We start from the raw sequence: 20,674 nt of genomic DNA on the forward strand, positions 1-20,674 counted from the left end.
CAAACACATCTTTATTAATTAAAATAGGAACCATTACAATCAACATATTTTTGCCAATGAGACATAACTTTGCTTATTCCTGTAGCATAAAAATCTGTGCTTCGGGATTTGATGAACTCTTGAAAGTATTTTCTGCCTCCTGCTAGTTGTGGAAGCATTTTCTCTGGAAAAAGTTGTCGAGATACTTGAAGAGGTGATAGTCAGTTGGTGAGAGGTCAGGTGAATATGACAGATGAAGCAAAACTTTGTAGCCCAATTCATTCAACTTTCGAAGTGTTGGTTGTGCAATATTCGGTCAGGCATTGTTGTGGTCCTTTCTGTTGACCAATGCCAGCTGCCGATGTTGCAGCTTTTGGTGCATCTCATTGATTTGCTGATCATACATCTCAGAAGTAATGGTTTTGTCAGGATTCAGAAAACTATAGTAGGTCATACCGGCAGCAGACCACCAAACAGTGACCATGATCCTTTTTGTTTTTGGTGCAAGTTTGGGACTTCCTTGGTGGCTCAGATGGTAAAGCATCTGCCTACAATGCAGGAGACCTGGGTTCGATCCCTGGGTCAGGAAGATCCTCTGGAGAAGGAAATGGCAACCCACTCCAGTACTCTTGCCTGGAAAATCCCATGGACAGAGGAGCATGGTAGGCTCCTACAGTCCATGGGGTCACAAACAGTCCAACACGACTGAGCGACTTCACTCACTCACTCACTGGCTTTGGGAAGTACTTTGGAGCTTCTTCGAAGTCCAACCACTGAACTGGTGATGGCCAGTTGTCGTTTAAAATCCACTTTTCGTTGCATGTCACAATCTGATCAAGAAATGGTTTGTTGTTGTTTCGTAGAATAAGAGAAGATGACACTTCAAAAAAGACAACTTTTTTGATTTGTGGTCAGTTCATGAGGCACCCACTTTTTCACCTTTCCAATTTGCTTCAAACGCCAAATGACTGTAGAATGGTCGACATTGAGTTCTTGAGCAACTTCTCATGTAGTTGTAAGATCAGCTTTGATGATGGCTCTCAATTGTCATTGTCAACTTCTGATAGCTCCCTTATTCAGCTTCTTTCTTTTGCAAAAGTTCTCAGAACATGTCCAGGGAAGGGTTGCAGATATACAGTAAAGTTTATATCCTTGATGACAAGCAGTGTCCAGATATATATCAGGCCCAGCTACCTTCTCAGGAAGATAGAAAATTACTTTTATTTCTTCCCTAGAATTGGAGCTTTCCAGGTGGTGCTAGCAATAAAGAACCTACCTGCTAATGCAGGAGCATAAAGGACTCAGATTCAATCCCTGGGTAAGGAAGATCCCTTGGAAGAGGGCATGGCAACCCACTCCAGTATTATTGCTTGGAGAATCCCATGGACAGAGGAGCCTGGCAGGCTACAGCCCATAGTGTTGCAAAGAGTTGGACACGACTGAAGCAACTTGGCACAGGATTAACAGAAGGGCTTCTTGTCATACCAACTGTAGTGGGCAGAATAATGACCCCCAAAAGATGTCCACATCCTACTCCCTAGAAGCTATGGACATGTTACTTCACATGGCAAAGGGGGCTTTGCAGAAGTGGTTAAGGTCATGAACCTTGAGGCAGGAAGATTATGCTGGATTATCTGGGTGAACACATTATAAGGATTTCACAGGAGTCCTTAGCCTTCCCAGCTGACGTCAGTAAGGGAGGCGTGACTATGGAAGAAGGGCTGCGGGGATACAATGTCACTGACTTTGAAGACGGAGGACAAGAGCCACGAGCCAAGGAAGGTGGCCAGCTTCTATAGCTGGGAGGATGGGGAGAGTGGTTCTCCCCAGGAGCCCCCAGAAGGAAACACAGCCCTGTTGACACCTTGACTTTGGTCCAGTGGGACCCTTGTCAATCCACTCACCCAGAGAACTGTCAGATAATAAGTATGTGTTTTAAGCCACCAAGTATTGGGTTGGCCAAAAAGTTCCTTTGGTTTTTAAATAAAAAATAAAAGACACATTTTTGGTTTTCACCAACAACTCTATGGAACAATGTATTCACTGTTTTGTTCCACTATCTTCTGCCACTTTTCAGACAACTTCATAATTCCATCTTCCCAAAACTTTTTGTCTTTCTGAGCAAAGAACAGTTCCATGTGCCTTTTATAGTTTTCCAGGGAATTTAATTTTTTTCCATTAAGAGAATCTTGTAAAGACTGAAATAAATGGCAATCCGGAGGTGCAATGTCTGGTGATTACAGTGGATGAATCAGAATTTCCCAGCCAAGCTGTAACAGTTCTTGTTTGGTCATCAGAGAAACATGTGGTCTTACGTTATCCTAGCGGAAGATTTTGCATTTTCTGCTGACTAATTCCAGACACTTTTCCTCCAGTGCTGCTTTTAGTTGGTTTAAGTGGGAAGAGTACCTGCTGGAACTAATCATTTGGTTTTCTGAGAAGGAGTTCATACCCTTCCAGTCCCACCATATACACAACATCACCTTCTTTGGATGAAGCCCAGCCTTTGGTGTGGTGGTTGGTGGTTCATTTCACTTGCCCTATGATCTCTTCTGTCCCACATTATTATACACTATCCACTTTTTATCACCTGTCACAACTTGTTTTTAAAAAGGAACATTTTCATTACATTTAAGTAGAGAATCACATGTGGAAATATGGTCAAGAAGGATTTTTTTTCCCTTAAAGTATGTGCAACCCAAACATCAAAGTGACTGATGAAACCAAGCTGGTGCAAATGATTTTCAAGGCTTGATTTGGATATTTTAAGTATATCGGCTAAATCCTTCAAGGCCTAAAGATGGTTGTTCTTAATTAATGTCTCAATTTGACCATTATCAGCTTCAACTGGTCTACCAAACCATGAGCATCATCCAGCGAGAAATCTCCAGCACAAAACTTCACAACCCACTTTTGCCCTGTTTGATCAGTCATAGCAACTTCTCCATACATTGTGCAGATCTTTTTTTGCATTTCAGCTATGTTTTTAGCTTTCTTGAAATAATAAAGCATAATATGCCAGAAACGTTGCTTGTTTCCATCCAACTTCAATGTTAAAATGACTACACAAAATTGACCAATTTTGATGTTTTTAAAAAATGCACATTGATATGACAGCTGTCACAATACAATCTAAGAAAATTGTTTTGAATGAAGTTAAAGACAACTAAGTGCCACTAGAGCCATCTTACAGAAAACACCAAATGCCCTTTATTGCTAACCCAATATATGGTGGTTTTTCCAGCAACAATGGAAAACTATTACAGAGCTGACTAAGAGGTAACCAAAGTTGACCAGAGTTTAAGGTCTCTTGTCCTGCTATTATTAGAATACAAAGTACACCCGGGTTCTTAAGGCAAATGGGACACGTGAAGCAAATTTTGTACTTTGGACTTACTATTAGAGCCACAACCCCCAGAGTTCCCAGGATCCAAGTTTTCTCTCTTCTACTGTTAGAGATTCTTGGATGGAAAAGTTTGAGAATCACTCAGAAGAGACTCCACTGGCCTCATTCATAATTTGCACAATGGAGCGTATCACTGTGGCATGCAGACAAGAGAGAAAACTGACATGAATCTGAGCCATGTAACCTTCTCAAGGATACACCGTGTTTGAGGCACAGCTTTTATGGTTATTCTTTACCCAGAAGGAGGATCATATTTTGGTATCTGCTTGATCTTGGCTTTACCATGGTCACTCAAAATGTCAGTCCATTTCTTTCTCTTCAGTGGCTCCAGAAATTTTCACTTGGTCTGCCTTGAAATCTTCAACCAGCAGAGAGCCAAGCATACCACCCTCTGCTCTATGGACCAGAAGACCATGTGTGGACAGGAAATCTAAGCATGCTGTGGTCTTAGGCACCATCTTCCAGCATCTGTGACCACCAGGGGCGGGGCAACCCACCCGCTCAGCCCACTTTGCTCAGAGTTCTTTTCCACCATCTTCCCTCCTCCACTCCTGGGAGCTGTCCAGCCTGCAGTTTGGAGGGCTCATATTTTGGCCTCATGCCAAGTCTGTCTCCAAGGGCTGCATGTCTGCTCCCAGATTCTCCAGTCACACTGACTTTATGACTTAACACCAGAGCTCCCAGTGATGCTGCTGTCCTGCTCCTCAGATGGAACCTCCTGGAATCCTGAGGAAGGTCCGAAGTTTTCACTGGAGTCTGTCTCCACTACTGGGGTCTTGTATACTGTGAATTGGCCATTTTTTCCCTTTGCCAGTTTTTTAATTGGGCTATTAATCTTTTCATTATTGAGCTGTAAAAGTTATTACACATTCTAGATACAAGTCCCTTACCAGAAATACAATTTATGGGACTTCCCTGGCCATCCAGTGGTTAAGACTTTGCCTTCCAATGGAGGGGGTGAGGGTTCAGTCGCTGGTCAGAGAGTTAAGATCTCAGATGCCTCTTGGCCAAAAAAACAAAACATAAAACAGAAGCCGTATTGTTACAAGTTCTATAAAGACTTTTAAAAAATGACCCACATCAAAAAAATCTTAAAAGAGAAATACAATTTGCAAATATTATATTTTCTCCTATTCTGTGGGCTGACTTCTCTAGCATAGTAGGTATTCAATGGATCCAATTGAATTCCTCTTAGGTCTAAGGCAAAGCCTTTACCTTCCACTAAACTTCAAATTTATTTCTTAGAGTATAAGAAAAGACAAATAAAAATAAACAATATGAGTAATGTGGACTGGACATATGCATTTTTGAAAAAATCTAAAATGTGTTTTTTTCTTTTTTGGCCATGCCACATGACTTATGAGATCTTAGTTCCCTGACCAGGGGTTGAACCCATGCCCTGTGCAGTGGAAACATGGAGTCTTAGCCACTGGACTTCCAGGGAAATCCTGTAAAATATAAGTGGTTTCTAAACAACAGATTTTAACAAAGCACTTAATCTTTCCAGGCCTCAATTCCCTCTGCTGTAAACTGGAGAGCAATTTGGGAGCTTGAACTTGATTATCTCTTAAGTTTGTTTCTACTCTAAAATTTAACAAATTTAATAATAACAGAGGTTGAGACCATTCCTCATGGTATGCTGGGTTTAGAGCAAACCACTTCAGAGTAATGACCCTGTCTGTCTTGCTTGCTCCTGTATTCCAAGTACAAAGTGCTGTGAGCTACATATAGTAGGTAATTAGCTAGATGAATGGAGAAGGAAATGGCAACCCACTCCAGTATTCTTGCCTAGAGGATCCTGTGGACAGAGGAGTCTGGTGGGTTGCCATCTACGGGGTTGCACAGAGTCGGACCACGACTGAAGCGACTTAGCACGCATGCATGCATTGGAGAAGGAAATGGCAACCCACTCCAGTATTCTTGCCTGGAGAATTCCGTGGACAGAGGAGCCTGGTGGGCTGCCATCTATGGGGCTGCACAGAGTCGGACACGACTGAAGCAACTTAGCAGCAGCAGCAGCAGCTACATGAATCAGATCAGATCAGATCAGATCAGTCGCTCAGTCGTGTCCAACTCTTTGCCACCCCATGAATCGCAGCCCGCCAGGCCTCCCTGTCCAACACCAACTCCCGGAGTTCACTGAGATTCACGTCCATCGAGACAGTGATGCCATCCAGCCATCTTATCTTCTGTCGTCCTCTTCTCCTCCTGCCCCCAATTCCTCCCAGCATCAGAGTCTTTTCCAATGAGTCAACTCTTCGCATGAGGTGGCCAAAGTACTGGAGTTTCAGCTTCAGCATCATTCCTTCCAAAGAAATCCCAGGGCTGATCTCCTTCAGAATGGACTGGCTGGATCTCCTTGCAGTCCAAGGGATGAATAGTTCTACTCAATTCCCAGTAGTAAACTCATTAAGTGCCACACTTGTAAATGCATCAATGTTTCCCAAGTGTATCTCTAGTGTGGATTCAGTTCTGATGGATCCATTGGCTGATTCAGCACTTCCATCTGCAGGTCTAACAGTCATCACAATGGCAATGTGTCAAAAACAGAACTCTTGATTCTCCTCACCTCCCCATATTTACTCCCTACTCCCATACCAGATTTTCTCACTTCAGTAATGGTACCATCTCCAATGAGATGCTCAGGCAAAAACCTAGGAGTCATTCTTAACTGCTCTTCTTTCTCCTTAAGGGTTATCCAATTCACCAAAAAGCTTTATCAGTTCTACTTCCAAAACATGCTAATTCAGCCACTCTTAGCCACTCAGCTTACCACTCTGGCTCATACCACTATCTTCTCTTCCCAGGATTCCTACCGGGCCTTCTAACTGAGGTCCTTGAATCTACACTACCCTACCTACAATATTCCTTCTTATGGGAGACGGATGATTCTAAAAACTTAATCCATACCATACCACTCCCCTGTTCAAAACTCTCCAACAACTTCCTATCACAGCAGGAATCCATCTGAAGCCTTAACCATGACCTAGAAAGTTCAAGTGATCAGGACGTGGCTTCTCTCTGGCCTAACCTCCACATCTCCCTGCCTTGCGGACTCCAGTCTGGACTTGCTGACCTCCTCTGCTCTTTAGAAATGCCCTGCCCAGCATGTTCCACCACAGGGCCTCTGAACCTGCTGATCTCTGCCTGGTTCACCTGAGTTTTCAGCATGGCTTGCTCAGGTCTCTGCTTAAATGTCACCGCCTCAGAGAGGCCTTATTCAAGACCCTTTCTAAAGAAGCCCTTTCTGGGACTTCCCTGGTGGTCCAGTGGCTGACATCACCTTCCAGGGTGTGAGTTAATCCCTGGTTGGGGAGATCCCACAGGCCTCTCAGCCAAAAATCCAAAATTCAAAACAGAAGCAATATTGTAACAGATTCAATACAGACTTTAAAAATAATAAAACTAAAACATAAGGAAGCCCCTTCTGCACCTCTCTGTCCCTTTATTCTGCTTTCTATTCATTCATGGTACTTAGCATCCCCTAAGTTACAGTATGTATTTGTCTGTTTATGTCTTAATCATTTCCCTGACTAGAAGGTAAGCTCTGTGAAGGTAAAGATCTCCTTTTTGTTTATTCAGTGCCATATTCCTGGCACTGGGTACCATTTCCAGCACATTATAGACATTCAATAAATATCATTGACTAAATAAATAAATCTACGATATCACAGTTTATCATCTGAAAGCAAGCCCTGGGTTTGTGCCCGGGCTGTCTGCTCAATAACTGAACAGCTTGGTCAAATCATCCAAACTCTCTAGGTCTCAGTTTCCTTATTTAAAAAAATTAACTGGTAATACCTATCATGAAGGATGTTGTGGGACTTAGAGATAAAGGATAAAAGTGCCGGATACAACGTACTCACTTCATAGACCTACAGTGACTCATAAAAGTAAACACCTTTCTCTATGCATCACTTGGTTCAGGGGCAAAGGCAGTCATCAAAACTGCTCTCTTAGAACCAGGACTTATTGATGGGACATGGCACACTGGAGGCTGAGGAAGGAAAGGAATCCATTTTGGTGCAGGAGACTCAGAGACCTGGGCTCATATGCCAGTCAGAGTAGCCAGCCTTAGAGATACTACTTCTGGATTCAAGTCAAGGCACTGCTTTGTTCTGTGGACGGCAGCAGGGTTGGAGGCAATGATTCAAAATGACCTCAGCTTTTGTCTAATCTGGTCCTGTGACCAGACCACAGGCGATACCTTGTCAGTAATTTCCTTTGCTGCTCTCCGCTAAGAGGCCCATCATCACGGTAAAATACTGGGAGCTGCTACAAAGGAGGAGGCAACTCTATGAGTTCTGTTTTTTTCTTAAAAGATGTCTTTTGTTTGTTTACAATTTTATTTATTTACTTATCTATTTGACTGCACCGGGTCTTAGTTGAGGCATGTGGGCTCTCTAGTTGTGGCATGCAGAATCTAGTTCCCTGATTAGGGATCACACCCAGGACCCTTGCATTGGGAGTGTAGAGTCATAGCCCACTAGACCACCAGGAAAGTCCTGCTGTATGTGTTTTGACATGCAAAGATCTTCAACACATATTTCCAAGTGAAAATCTTGTACAAACACACACTAATGACACTCTACTGGACTTCTATACAGGTTTCTATAAACGTACGGAAGCACATAGAAAGGGACAGAAATCCTGTCAAATACCCTCATTTTCACAGAGAAGTGGACAGGTGATAAAACTGCAGGTAGGTGTCAAAGGAGACTTCAGCTTTATCCAAAATACATTTATACAAAGAGATGGTTACTTCTGTAATTAAAAATTATTTTAAAAAACCTCCCAAACAAGCTGATGCTAAAATACCACATTTAAGGTCAAATGAAGTGATTTGCCATCCCCCTAAGTGGCATTTCTCCAATGGGTCAGTCTCACCCCCAAGGGGTGTTGGAAATGCCTGGTGGCATTTTGTTGACATCCAGGGTATTGGCATTTAGTTCCCCAAAGAGGGGGATGTTAGGTATCTAGTGTGCCAGAAAGTCCCACACCGCAAAGTAGGACCTCTGCCCAAATGCCAACAGTGGTCTTTGTGAGAGACACTATAGAAGTTTGGGTGGGTTGTACTTATAGATTCATCTGTGACTCCCAGTTAGAAACTTTCTGTCTTTGATTTGAACTACCCAGATGCCTGGGCCATGTTCCATCTGGATATATGAAATAGTAAATTTTATACCTGATGGTCTTGGGAAGGAAGTTGAAAAGCATGTTAGTTGCTCCGGCTGGGATAGCCAAGTGGCTTGGGTTTTATGTCTCTGTGTAAAGTATGCAAATATTTCTGATAAGGGTTGTCCAAGGCACCAGCCAGTGCCCTTGTACCTAACTGAGACCTGAAGACAAATGTCCCAGCAGCCAGCAGTTGGGGCAGGGCTGACAGCCTTCCAGGGAAAGTCGGGAGAGGTCCTTTTCCAGTGGTTAGCGATTTCCACACCAGACTGGCTGCCCTCAGATCCCTGCAGCCCTTGGGAAGCAGCTCCCAGCTCATAGTAATGAGAGCTTGAAAGTGGACAATCATCAAAACAGAATGAACCTGTTATATTTTCCCCTTCAGTTCTCTGCTCTCTGACACTGTTATGGTACATGCATTCACAAATATAAATTGGGCATCTCCTCTGTGTCAAAGATATAGCAGAGAATGAGACAGACATGCTTCCATTCTAGCAAGGAAGACACCATAACAAAGCAGATCATTTTAAACAGTGATGACCATTAGGATGAAACATTGACAGAGACTAGGGGTGGGGTCGACGTATGACAGAGTCCAGCAGAGACCTCTGTAGGGAGGTGGTCTGAGGAAGGGAGCTTAACTCTGGGGAGAATAACCGTGCTGGCTCTGGGAACTGGGATGGCAGCTGTGGATGCCCTGTGCCTTTGGGGGCTGTTCTTTCAGCTCAGCCACCTAGGACAGTGGATGTGGGTTAGACCTTTACCTGCTCCAAGGCAGGTAAAATTATGATGAATGACATTCACACTTCTTATTTTGTCTACCAGCTTTCTCCACCCAGGATTTCACCTGCATCTCAGAAGTTGATTTCATTCATTTTGGAGGTGTAGAGGTCAGACAACTAGCGTAGGATTTTACAAATTATTGGTAATTAAAAACACTTCTATGGCACTTGCTTTGTGTCAGGCACTGCTCTGAATGCTTGACAAATGTTAAGCCATTTTGTCTCCACAACAAAAATACATACTAGGTCCTGGGGAGGAGTATAATCATCAGTTCACACGTGAGACTCTGGGGCTGTTTTTCCCATCATGGCCCCTTCCATGATGGTGTGGTCCTGCATTAGCACTGGGCTGGGGACACGGCAGCACTGGCTATCTGATTCAAGCTATCAAATCAGAATCTGTTCTCTCCAGTGATCCTTATGAAGACCATGGATCCAGCCCTTCTGTTCCTTTTTAGAGAAAGACCTCAAGGATGAGTCTTCCATCGTTAGCTAATTGTTCAAAATTCAGCAAGTGCTTTGTTTTAGCATACCTTTCCCCTTCCTTAAAGCTCAGTTTTCAGGTAGGGGAACCAAGCACAGATGGGCAGAATCAACCAGGTAGCCAAGGCACATCTAAGCAGGACATTGTACCTGCAGAGGGCTGGTGTTGGTGGTGAGAAGGAGAAGGTACGGAAGAGATGTTCAAACCTCAAGACGTTGTTCCTGCCTCAGAGAGCACCTTGTTCCCGTGTGGACAGAGGACACCTGAGTGCCAAATGGGGTAGAGACAGAGCTCCTTCATCTTCCCAGTGAAATCCCATGCCATCCCAGGAACAACTAACTGAAGTCAATGTAACCATCACAAATCCTTGATGGGAGAAAGAAAGGGACAGAGGAAGAAAGAAAGCGGGGTTGGGAGTAAGGGAGAAAAGGAGAGAAAGAAAGAAATGATTGATAGAAAGAAAGAAGGAGGGAGGGAGGGAAAGAGAGAAGGAAAGAAGGAGGGAGGAGGCGGGAGGAGGAGGCAGGGGGAGGGAGGAGGGCAGGGAGAGGAGGTGGAGGAAGAGAAGGGCAGATCAGGGAGAAGATCTTAGGTTGTGGGGTATCCCCACACCCCTACAAGGAGATGCCTCAGAGGGAATATGCATTTCCCTGTGCAGCTCTGTAGCTGAGACTGGATCTAACATTTAAAGGCTTTTTTCCTAACACATGGCCCCTGAAAGCACAATAATCACATTGCCTGGTTGTCAGCCAAAAAACACAGTCTGCTCTGGTGCTAAAGGAAAAACCGACTGTGTTGGGCTTGCTGGGAGACATATGCGTCCCATACCTTCTGGGTGATTTGAAGGATTTTCCAGAGACATTTTGATTACGTGTAGTTTCATTTTGGGCTTCCCTGGTGTCTCAGTCGGTAAAGAATCTGCCTGCAATTCAGGAGACCGGGGTTTGATCCCTGGGTTGGGAAAATCGCCTGGAGGAGGGCATGGCAACCCACTCCAGTGTTCTTGCCTGGAGAATCCCATGGACGGCGGAGCCTGGTGGGCTACAGTCCACAGGGTTGCAAAGAGTCGGACACAACTGAGCGACTAGGTAGCAACAGCAACAGCAGTTTCATTTTATGTAGCTGGTTTCAGTCACTGCTCTGTACGGAAGATATCGCACTGTGTGTGAAGGTCTCATGCGTTCTGACTTCCTCTGTCACCAGAGCTGAGAAGCCACTAACCGCGTCTGGTCTTAGGCTGCAGAGTCCATGCGGGCAGAGAAGCAACAAGGCTGCAGCCTCCGGAGGAAGCAAGAGCCTCACAGTTAGTGACTGATTCAGACGATGCAAATCCCCTGCTTCAACATCCCTTTGCTCACTTAATAGACTCATGGGCTCAGAACCCCTGCAGCGCAGGGTCTGTCAGCCGGCTTGCCTTGTCGGGTCCCACACCAGGCCTTCTACAGTCAGCCTGACGCCCTGGTGACCCCTCCTCTCCACTCAGCACAGGACGGACCCAGGCTCTCCCTCTTACAATGTGATGGGCAGCCAGACAACTGTGGGCTCTGGTGCAAGGAAGACCCATAGACTCTGGGCTGGTGAGGGGGGCAACAGGCAGAGGGTGGCAGAGAGAACTAGGGTGAGGAAATCTGGGGTGAGCCACTAAGGCAGTCGGCAGCTGCCCCTGCCTTCCTTGCCTGTGCCTTGCACCGCCCAGCCTCTCTCACTGAGCTGGTCCACTCCATCCTATCTCCTGCATGCAAGCGAGGCTTTAGGGGCCCTGGCTTCACACTGACTCCTGGGGGGCTCCAAGGCCTGCAGAGAAGAGACAGTCTAACTGTTGAATGATTCACTTCAGAGTTTTCATCACTTGTGACCTCTGGTCACCCAAAAGGCAAACTTCTAAGCATTCAGACGGTCTCAGCAAGTTTATGTGTCCCTTTCGTACAGGTCAGCTCTTTTTACTGGGTTCTGTGTAAAGTGCCCACTCTGAGCCAAAACCTTCCTTTTCTGATGGTTTCTTAGTGTTACAGGCACCACTTTTCAGCAGTGGGCACGAGTTTTTCCTACTATTTATCACTTGAGCCATGAAAATAATCACAATGGTTTTCAAATTTTCAGCACATACTTTTTTTTTAGTGTGACTTGAGACCCCCATGCCGAAGAGGTGTAAGCCTAATTAGCTCTGGGCTTCTTCTTTCTGTGCCCCACCCCCCACTCTCGGCCACAGGTGCTCCTAAAACCCAAGGGCCCTGGGAACAAACATAGGGTGCACAGTTCAGGGCGGCAGCTTGTTTCATCCTTATCTCAGGCAAACATCAAGGAGCACCTGTTAATATTACAGATGTACTCTAGCCTGCCCTGAGCTCTGGGAATACTCTGGAAACATAGCAAAGTGAGAGACGCGTCCCTGACACAAAGGAAAGGCAGGAAGATAAGATGCCAGAAGCCATCAACCCTGCCCAGTCCAAGGGGGTCACAAGTACACTTAAGGCTAGGGGCTCAGAGATGGGTGGAGAGGCCAGGTGAGACTTGGGCAGGGCTTCTGTAGATTTACATAAGAAGAGACAGTAAAACCTGAAAGGTGAGTGTGGTGGGTACAGCCTGACAAGAGAAGCGTGGGCAAGGTTGGAAAAGTCTGTGCGGCGTCCAGGGAAGAGTTAGCTGATGAATTTGTTTTGAGAACAGGGTGTTCAGAATGGGAAAATGGGAAGGAGCCAGAATTCGAATGGAAGGCTAGGAAAATTCAACTCATTTCAGAGGCCATGAAAAGACTTGAATGATTCAATTTAGGGGAAAAAAAATTAGGACAAAGGAAAACAAGATAAGAACAAGAATCAGACACTGCACGCTGCTGAGATGCGCTGTCTGACACCGTCTGCAGGAAAAGAGAGGGGTGAGCAAAGGGGAGACGTTGATGACACATTTCCCCACTGCTGACCCTCCCCCCAAAGGGTCACATGCCCTGAGACCAGAGAAGGCAAAATGCACTATCACCACTTATTCATCAGACATCGATCAGCGTGGTGACTCACGAGAAGTCACCCAAAGAAGGACTCCGGGGGTCCTGACTCACAGGCCTTCCCAGAAGAAGCCTCTCCATCAGGAACACGTGAGCTCCAAACACTTGTGCAGCTGCCAGAGAGTACAATCTCCCCCCTAGCTCTGTGCTTCTCAGATCTTCCCCTTTCCACCCAAATCCAGGAATGGGGAACACCCAACATCTCTTCCAGCCCAGGCTCAGCTTACAACGCACAGCCAAAGGAATTCAGAGAAGAACGGCCTTCTGTTGAAACCCTTCCGAGATCATCACAGTGAAACACCCACACACAACATGCACACACAGGTATTCTGGGAGCAGATATGAGCAACTGTGACGAATGGGTCCTGGAAAGGTGAGGGATGCACTCGGCTTGCCCTGAGGGAAGGACCTCAATGCTACAAACTTCTCTGGGGGTGACGGTTTAAGATGCTCCCTCATTGGACACGGTTTGATGGCAACACGTGTGGGCTGGCTGGCTCTCTCTGCCTTTGTGTCCCCTACGTGGTGCTATGGATAGGAGTCTGTCTGCCAATGCAGGGGACACAGGATCGATCCCTGGTCTGGGAAGATTCCACATGCTGCAGAGAAGCTGAGGCACAGCTGCTGAAGCCTGCGCCCCCTAGAGCCAGCGTGCTGCAACTACCGAAGCCTTCATACCTAGGGCCCCTGCTCTGTAACCAGAGAGCCACCACAATGAGAAGCCCGCTCACCACAACTGGAGAGTAGCCCCTACTCTCCTCAACTAGAGAAAAACCTGCTTGCAGCAAGGTAGACCCAGCGCAGCACAATAACAAAGAAAGATTGCATTAAAAAAAAAAAAAGGAATCCAGAGAGGTGGCGGAGGATGGGAGGCAAGTGAGGCATAGAGTCTGAGTACCCTACACAAGATTCCCCAACAAGGCAGTGGGTGGCCCCCTCTCATCCTGGCCTTGCAGATGCAGAGGCTGTGCTTTGTCCAACAGCTCCACAGGATGGACAAGAAATGACTTCATCAGAAAAGGGGACAAAGAGGAAGAGGAAGGTGCCGCACATCCCCCCATCATGGGAGGAGGGGAAGGCTTTCCGGGAGGGAGGTTGTGCAGGTCTCCCCGGCACCTCTGCTGAATTTCCAGGAGAATTCTCTGTTCTGGAGACCCAGGGGAGGGCACGGTGGTGGCCTTACAGTCAGGAGAGCACGTCAGCTAGTGACTCAGCGCTGATGGGAAGGCCAGACCTCCCTGAGGTCACTGACTGCAGTCAACACTGGGCTGTTTCACCTCCCAACTCCTGTCCCCACAGGTGAGGAGGGAACACAGACAGCCTCCTGGTGACAGTGACCCCCCCCCCCCCCCCGCCATGCAATATGCATGCCATCTCCTCTTCACTGGTTTGCTAATCCAGCTAGTTTTCTAAATTTACAAATACAATAGTGTGCATCTGATTTAACAAAAATCCCAAACAGGACTAAAGGCTGTCCAATAAAAAGGAGCAACAGAGGTGCGGGATAATTTTCTAGTTCTTGACACACTGGTGCAAGGCAAGCTTTGGGGCACTTCCACCTTTGTCCCGGAGGAACTCGCCCTGCATTGGCTGTGCATCCACTCCCACTCTCCTCCGCCCCATCCCTAAGCTTTGGCCCCTGGACTATCATGGTTCCGTGGCAACAAAGTTTATAACATCCTTGCTCTGTTCTAGAAATAGAATTGTTTGTGCTTCATCTGGAGCTTGATTCTTAAAAACAACCAACATTTACGATATTCTGGTTGTGCAAGAACTGTCCTCCCCAGAGGCAAGAGGACACCCTCGGAGAAGAACATGCAGATGTGCCACTAAACCTGCTGCTCAGTGGAAAGGAAATTAACTAAATTGGGAGGATTAGGGAGGGTATGGAGTGAAGCCTTCCAGTTGTTTTTGCTCGGCATGTTGAAGGCGTTTTCTCTAACTCCTGTCCTTGAGTTGGCGTGAAGGATGGGCGAACAGTGGTCTTCATTCATGGACTATTCATCTGTATTTTTTGCACACTATGTGCTGTGTACTGTGTTAAGTATTTAAGATGCATATAAGAACTGTTCTCACCTTCAAAATCTCCCCAGGGAGAAGGAAAATCGAAGAAAAATTGAAGGCAGGACACTCCAAGAAGACAGCGCTTTCTGTTTTGTTCATTGCTGTGTTTTTTAGTTTTTAGACTAGCCAATTACTGCATTCATGACTGAGCACAACGGCTGAGTTATGCACAGTGGTGGTGGGGGAGAAGGGGGAAGGGGGCGCCTATCAGAACACTAAGGAGGAGCCCTGAGGGCACCTGCCTCAGGCTTGAAGCCCAAGAAGGAGGAGGACACGGGAGGAAGTTGAACAAGGGGATTTCCACTTGTATGGTAGAAGCAGAAGGTGAAGCTGGGAACGTGGCAGGAGATGAGGGGACAATGACAAGAGGAGGCAATTCATGAAGGGACTTGTGTGCCAGGCTGACGAGCCTGGCCTTTATTCCAGGGGTGAGGGAGAATCCTGGAGGGCTGTCCCAGGGGAGTGGTGTGGTCAGGTCTGTGCGTTAGAGACATCCCTGCATGGGCAGGTGGTGGGTGGATGAGCTGGAGGTGGGAATCCAGCTAGGGGACTGAGGCTGTCTCTGGGATGAGATGTGTTAAGAAGCTGAACTGAAGCTTCTTAACTCAGGCTACTTTCTTTGCACAGAAGGCTCAACTCCTGGAAACATTCAGAAGGTGGCACGATTCTGTAGCTCAGGGGCTTTGTGGAACAGCTCAGCACAGGGTGAGCTCCTGATCTGGGTTGCTGAGCAGGGGGTGGTGACATCATCCGCCAAGAGAGAGACTGAAAGAGCAGTGGCCTCAGCAAGTTTCAGGAGCTCTGAGTACCACTGTGTGCTGTGCGTGTAAGGACGTCTTTAGACAGCTGGATCTATTTACTGATGAGAGGGTTATGGCAAGTAAGTTGTAGATGAAGCCAAGGACGGAACGATTTAGGCTAGCAGGCACATGGAAGTGCATGATACACACCACCTGTAAAGATGGATAGACACGAAGGCCATGGAGACTGGGAGAGCTGTTTTGAAAAGAGAGTATCACTGTTTCATTGAATGAATGAATGAGTGTGTCTATTAAATGATTTATCCCTGCCATTCCTCCTGGCTCCTCCCTCTTGAAGTAACTTCAAGCACTAGACCAGATGACCAGAATCTGTCCCCATTCATCTTGGGGTAACAGCCACCAGAGGCAGCACCTAATTCTTGATGTGACTACAAAGTCTGTCTTGGATTTTCAGGAAATATTGAAAGTCAGAAAGACTCTCATCGGGCTGTACTTTATTCAGAGTTCCTTAGTTTGGAGATGATATACTGTTTTTGTTCTAGGAAAGCATTCATGGTACCATATTACATTTACTTGTCAAGCTTCCTCAGGCTGCTTTAGGCTGTGATAGTAGTTTCTTACACTTTCCTCGATTTTTGTTTTATTTTGGTTTGGTTTTGGCCATAACACATGGCATGCAGGATCCGAGTTCCCTGACCAGAAATCAAACCTCTGGCCTGCAGCGGAAGCATGGAGTCTCAACCACTGGACCTCCAGAAGCTAACTTTCCTTGGTTTTGATGATTCTGACTGTTTTGAGGGGGCTTCCCTTCTGGCTCAGTCGGTAAAGAACCCACCCACCAGTGCAAGAGACACAAGAGACGTGGCTTCGATCCCTGGGTTGGGAAGATCTCCTGGAGAAGGATCAGGTAAGTCAGGTATTTATAGAATTCCCTTCAATGTGGGTTTGTCTGTTGTTTTCTCATTATTACACTGGCGTTACAGAAACTGGAGAGGAAGACCATAGAGGGAAAGTGCCATTCTCATCGTCAAGATGCACACTGTTGACTTAAGTTATCACTGCTGATGTTGACCTTGGTCCTGGCTGAGTCCATCTCTGCCAGGTTTCTCCACTGTAAAGTCACTCCCTGACCCCTTCCAGACTGCTCCCTTCAGGAGGAAGTCACACTTAAGGAGTGCAGAGTTCTTTACCCCCCTCCTTGAGGGAGGAGGCAGTTAGCTCAAATCTCTGCCTTTTCAGTATCCACAAAAGAGAAAATCTCTTCAGCCTCCTTTCAGACGGTCTTTTAGGAACACACAGACCTGTCAGCTATGGAGCCCAGCTGATATTGTGCAGGGCCCTGGGGGGCTCCTAAGCACAGAGACTTTCTGTGCCCCCATTTCTTTGATTATAGGGAACAGCCTTCATTCAGCCTCCAGGACCTTTCCTGGGTTCCAAAGGGCAGATTCAAGCAGTTGTGAATCAGAGACTGGAGGCGATGTGAGACCAAGGAGAAACAGTCAAGAGCAGCCTTGGGGCAAGGTCTTGTTTCCCACCAATGGAAACACACAAGAGTTATCTTTGAGCTGTTTGGTGAATACTGAAACCGCCTCCCCGCCCCCCCCCCCACCCCCGCAACGCCCCCCACTGCCCTGAGGTGAGAGAAGTTAACGATTAACTGGTAGGCTGCCCATAAGCATGCAGACCCCAGACCAGATGAAAAGAGAAGGTTGATGATGCTTACTCCTGCTTACCTTACCACCAGCCCATCAGAAGAATATCCATGAACTGATCACGCCCTCTTTGGACAATGGCTATAAAACTTCTCACTATCTTCCCCAAGTGGGGACACACGGTTTTGAGGGCATTAGCCCACTGTGGCCCTCTTTGCCCGATGAAGTAATAAAGTTATCCTTTTCTACTTCACCCAAAACTCCAAGTCCAAGATTTGATTCAGCACCAGTGTACAGAGAAACTGAGCTTTCAGATTATGACTTTAAAGGGACCTTTTCCAGGACTTAACATTTCTAAATGTTATCTGTGTGCACCTCAAAATACTATATGCCATGTTTAAAATGCAAGCAGTGACTTCCCTCCAGGCAGGCACTGGTTTACTGCTGGGCCTCCAGGCCTGGAGTTTCCCTTTTAAGCAAGCCTGGACGATGTCTTGTCCAGGGGCCCGTCTGGCAACCTTGTCTACCCTGCTGGTGTCATGTATGATGTTGACCTAACTTAAAAGTCAGGAATAAGTGAAAATTCCCCACAAGAGGAAGAGTCAGAAAGGAAGTGCTTGAAAAGAATAATGCTGTTTCATTGTATTATGTAATGTCCCCACTTTGTTATAACAACAGCACTCACTTCTATAAACCAAGAGTATCACAATAAAGACACACATGGTCAGAGACGGCATCATACAAAGGAGGTAAGGTGAGGAATTCTCCACCAAGACTGTAGAAAGAATTCTTTCAAGACTTGGTGAAACTCCAACAAGAGTAAATGCCATGTGAGTCAGGAAACATCGTGCTTGTGTCTTAGGATAATACATTTTTGTATCAATGATTTAATAAAGAATTACTGTGCTCTGGTAAGATAGGATCCCCCCCTCCCTCCGGCCCCCGCCCCCCACCACTTGGGTTTCCTCCAGTGTCTGTGCGCTGCTGACCCTTGTGGCCTCCCCACAGGGTAAGGAGAAGTGACAAGCCAATTGTTTTTCTCTCTTACTCTATTTTCCTCCTTAGTGCCTGGACTTTGAAGTTCATTGTCATGTAAACATTAACTTGCTTCTTAAATAAAGCCACAGAAAGCAAACTGCAATCTGAGCATATGATTTACCCAAACTCTTTCCCATGAGCTCTAAGGATTCTAATTTCTTCTCTACCAAGATGTCTCTGTCTCATAGAATTACTTTTGAAATAGGCTTAAATTATCATCAACATCATCATTATTATTTTGTTATTGAAGTGCTTTCCAAAGAATACCCATCAGAGATGATGTTAGGTGGTAATAACAAACCAAGTTTCTTTTTAAAATGTATTTAGGTTAAAAAAAAAAAAAAAGTTTGACACTGTAAAGCAATTATCCTCCAACAAACAATAAGAAAAAAGAAAAAAATTTTCTGATTTAAAGGAAAAAAACATGTTAAATGGAGGCACAAGTGGCAAAACACAGGACAAAAATCATCACTGGTTGAAGTTTGGGACCCACTGAACTCTTGCACTAATCAGTTTCACATGTGAAATTTGTTGTACACAAAAAGCCTGAATCATAACTTTGGGAACACCCCATAGCAACTAAGAAAGTACAGTTTTACTTTTTGGCAGTAGCCAGTCACCATCTACCTATGTTACCAACAGTTTTCTTTTATAATATAGTTGTGCTGATCATGAGAGTCTAAATCATGCTGGCAAATCCTTCAAAACAAATTACATGCTTCATTAATACAATCTTTGCAAGACTGGTGTTAAAACAGGTTTCTCTGAATTTTGCTTTGGAAATGTTTTTATATTTTTCTAAAACATTGTATTTTTTATTTTTTCATTATATTTTTAATTTTTCATTATATTTATTTTTATTATATATCTAAAAGTTATATTTTATTCTCCCCAAATTAAAATGATATAAAATTATAGTGAGCTTTTCTAACACCAAGAACCTTAATATACGTCACTATCTGAACTGCTGAAGAAACAACACCTTAGTTTTGAGATCTTGACTTTATAAAAGTGAGATGTCTTAATTATTTCCCTTTTCTATCCATCAAGGTGGTGTGTTTATTTGCCACATATGTGTCATGTAGAATTATTTTGCTGAACTTGAACTATGTAGCTTGTATGGTATCAAATAAATAAAAGATTAAAATTGTTAATTTCCTTAATCTTTTTCTGTCCTGAGATGTTTTTCATTGACATGTAATAAAATATCTTTGAGTTGTTCATCCCTCTCCACAGTAGGAAGTCTATATATTTGTAAATTTATTTAATCCACAATTTCAGATTAATTGGCCTTTTCTAAATACCAAACTGGCCAGCTGCAGTCAATTTGATCACTTCCATGATCATCTTGCATTTATCCATAACTAAAGCACTTGGTTGTTTTAATTTGCTTTGGAGAACTGGGCATAGAACAAATGGCAATTACATTACAGAGTTTTGAATTTACCTTAAAATATGAGCACTGCTTTTTATCTTTATGCTTAAGTTCCAAGAAACACTTTTTGATTGTTCTTGTTATTCTGGTTGTCTACTATCATTTTATCTTTATAAATACATCCTTTAATTTGCAAAGTGACTTAATTTGTTTTATTGATTCTAGGTGTCAGTGATAATGCCACTAATTAGCTTTGAAAACATAACTATATCATCGTACTATTTTTGAGCAATAAATGAGCATTCTTTCCATCCATGGCAATCTCCAATCCTTTCCTTCCCTGCCCCCCCTTTCCTTTTATCTTTCTCTCTTTCCTTCATCAAATATTTATTAGGCATTTGCCTGTCCAGCACATACTAGATGTGGAGAATCAATGATGGATAAAACTCTCAGTCCGCCAAGAAGCTTATTCTATTGATTTAAAAATTTTTTCTTCCTGTTTATTCTAAAGGTCATTAGGACAAAACACACTAATGAAATTCATGGACAACTTTCACTGAGTTGGAGAAAAAGTATACCACCAACCTTTAGCAGCTGCAGTGAAATCTGTCTTCTCTGGGGGCTTGGCCTATATCAACAATTCTTCTTTTCCCCAAGAGCTGGCTCTGGGGCAGGCATTCTTCCTCCTCTAGCATGAATAACCTTGGCTGGGAATGTTTGGTTGGACACCAGTTGGATGAGACCCAGAGCAGCCAGAGAGCCCTCCTAGAAACCCTAGGCGCCCACACTTGTTTGGTGTGGCCGCATGAGACCTCTGGTACAGAGCTTCTGTAGAAAACCACAAATGCACAGGAAATTGGGGAAAATCAGATAAAGGCAAACCATTAAATGACACATGAACAGAAAGGAAACAGTTAAGAATTAACCCAAACTAATTTAAGGCTATAAGAATGAGTG

General features: G+C 44.9%; 1 protein-coding gene across 1 annotated transcript in view; it reads right to left on the reverse strand.

Annotated features, from left to right (window-relative positions):
• Positions 1-20,407, reverse strand: part of ZBTB38 (zinc finger and BTB domain containing 38) — a 145,348-nt gene extending 124,941 nt beyond the window's left edge. The window contains exon 1 of the mRNA XM_070375281.1: positions 20,303-20,407. The gene's annotated coding sequence lies outside the window, so the exon portion shown is untranslated. The remainder of the gene's footprint in view (positions 1-20,302) is intronic.
• Between the last annotated feature and the right edge of the window lie 267 nt (positions 20,408-20,674).

Source organism: Bos mutus, chromosome 1 (assembly GCF_027580195.1).
Source record: "Bos mutus isolate GX-2022 chromosome 1, NWIPB_WYAK_1.1, whole genome shotgun sequence".
Taxonomy (NCBI): Eukaryota; Metazoa; Chordata; class Mammalia; order Artiodactyla; family Bovidae; genus Bos; species Bos mutus.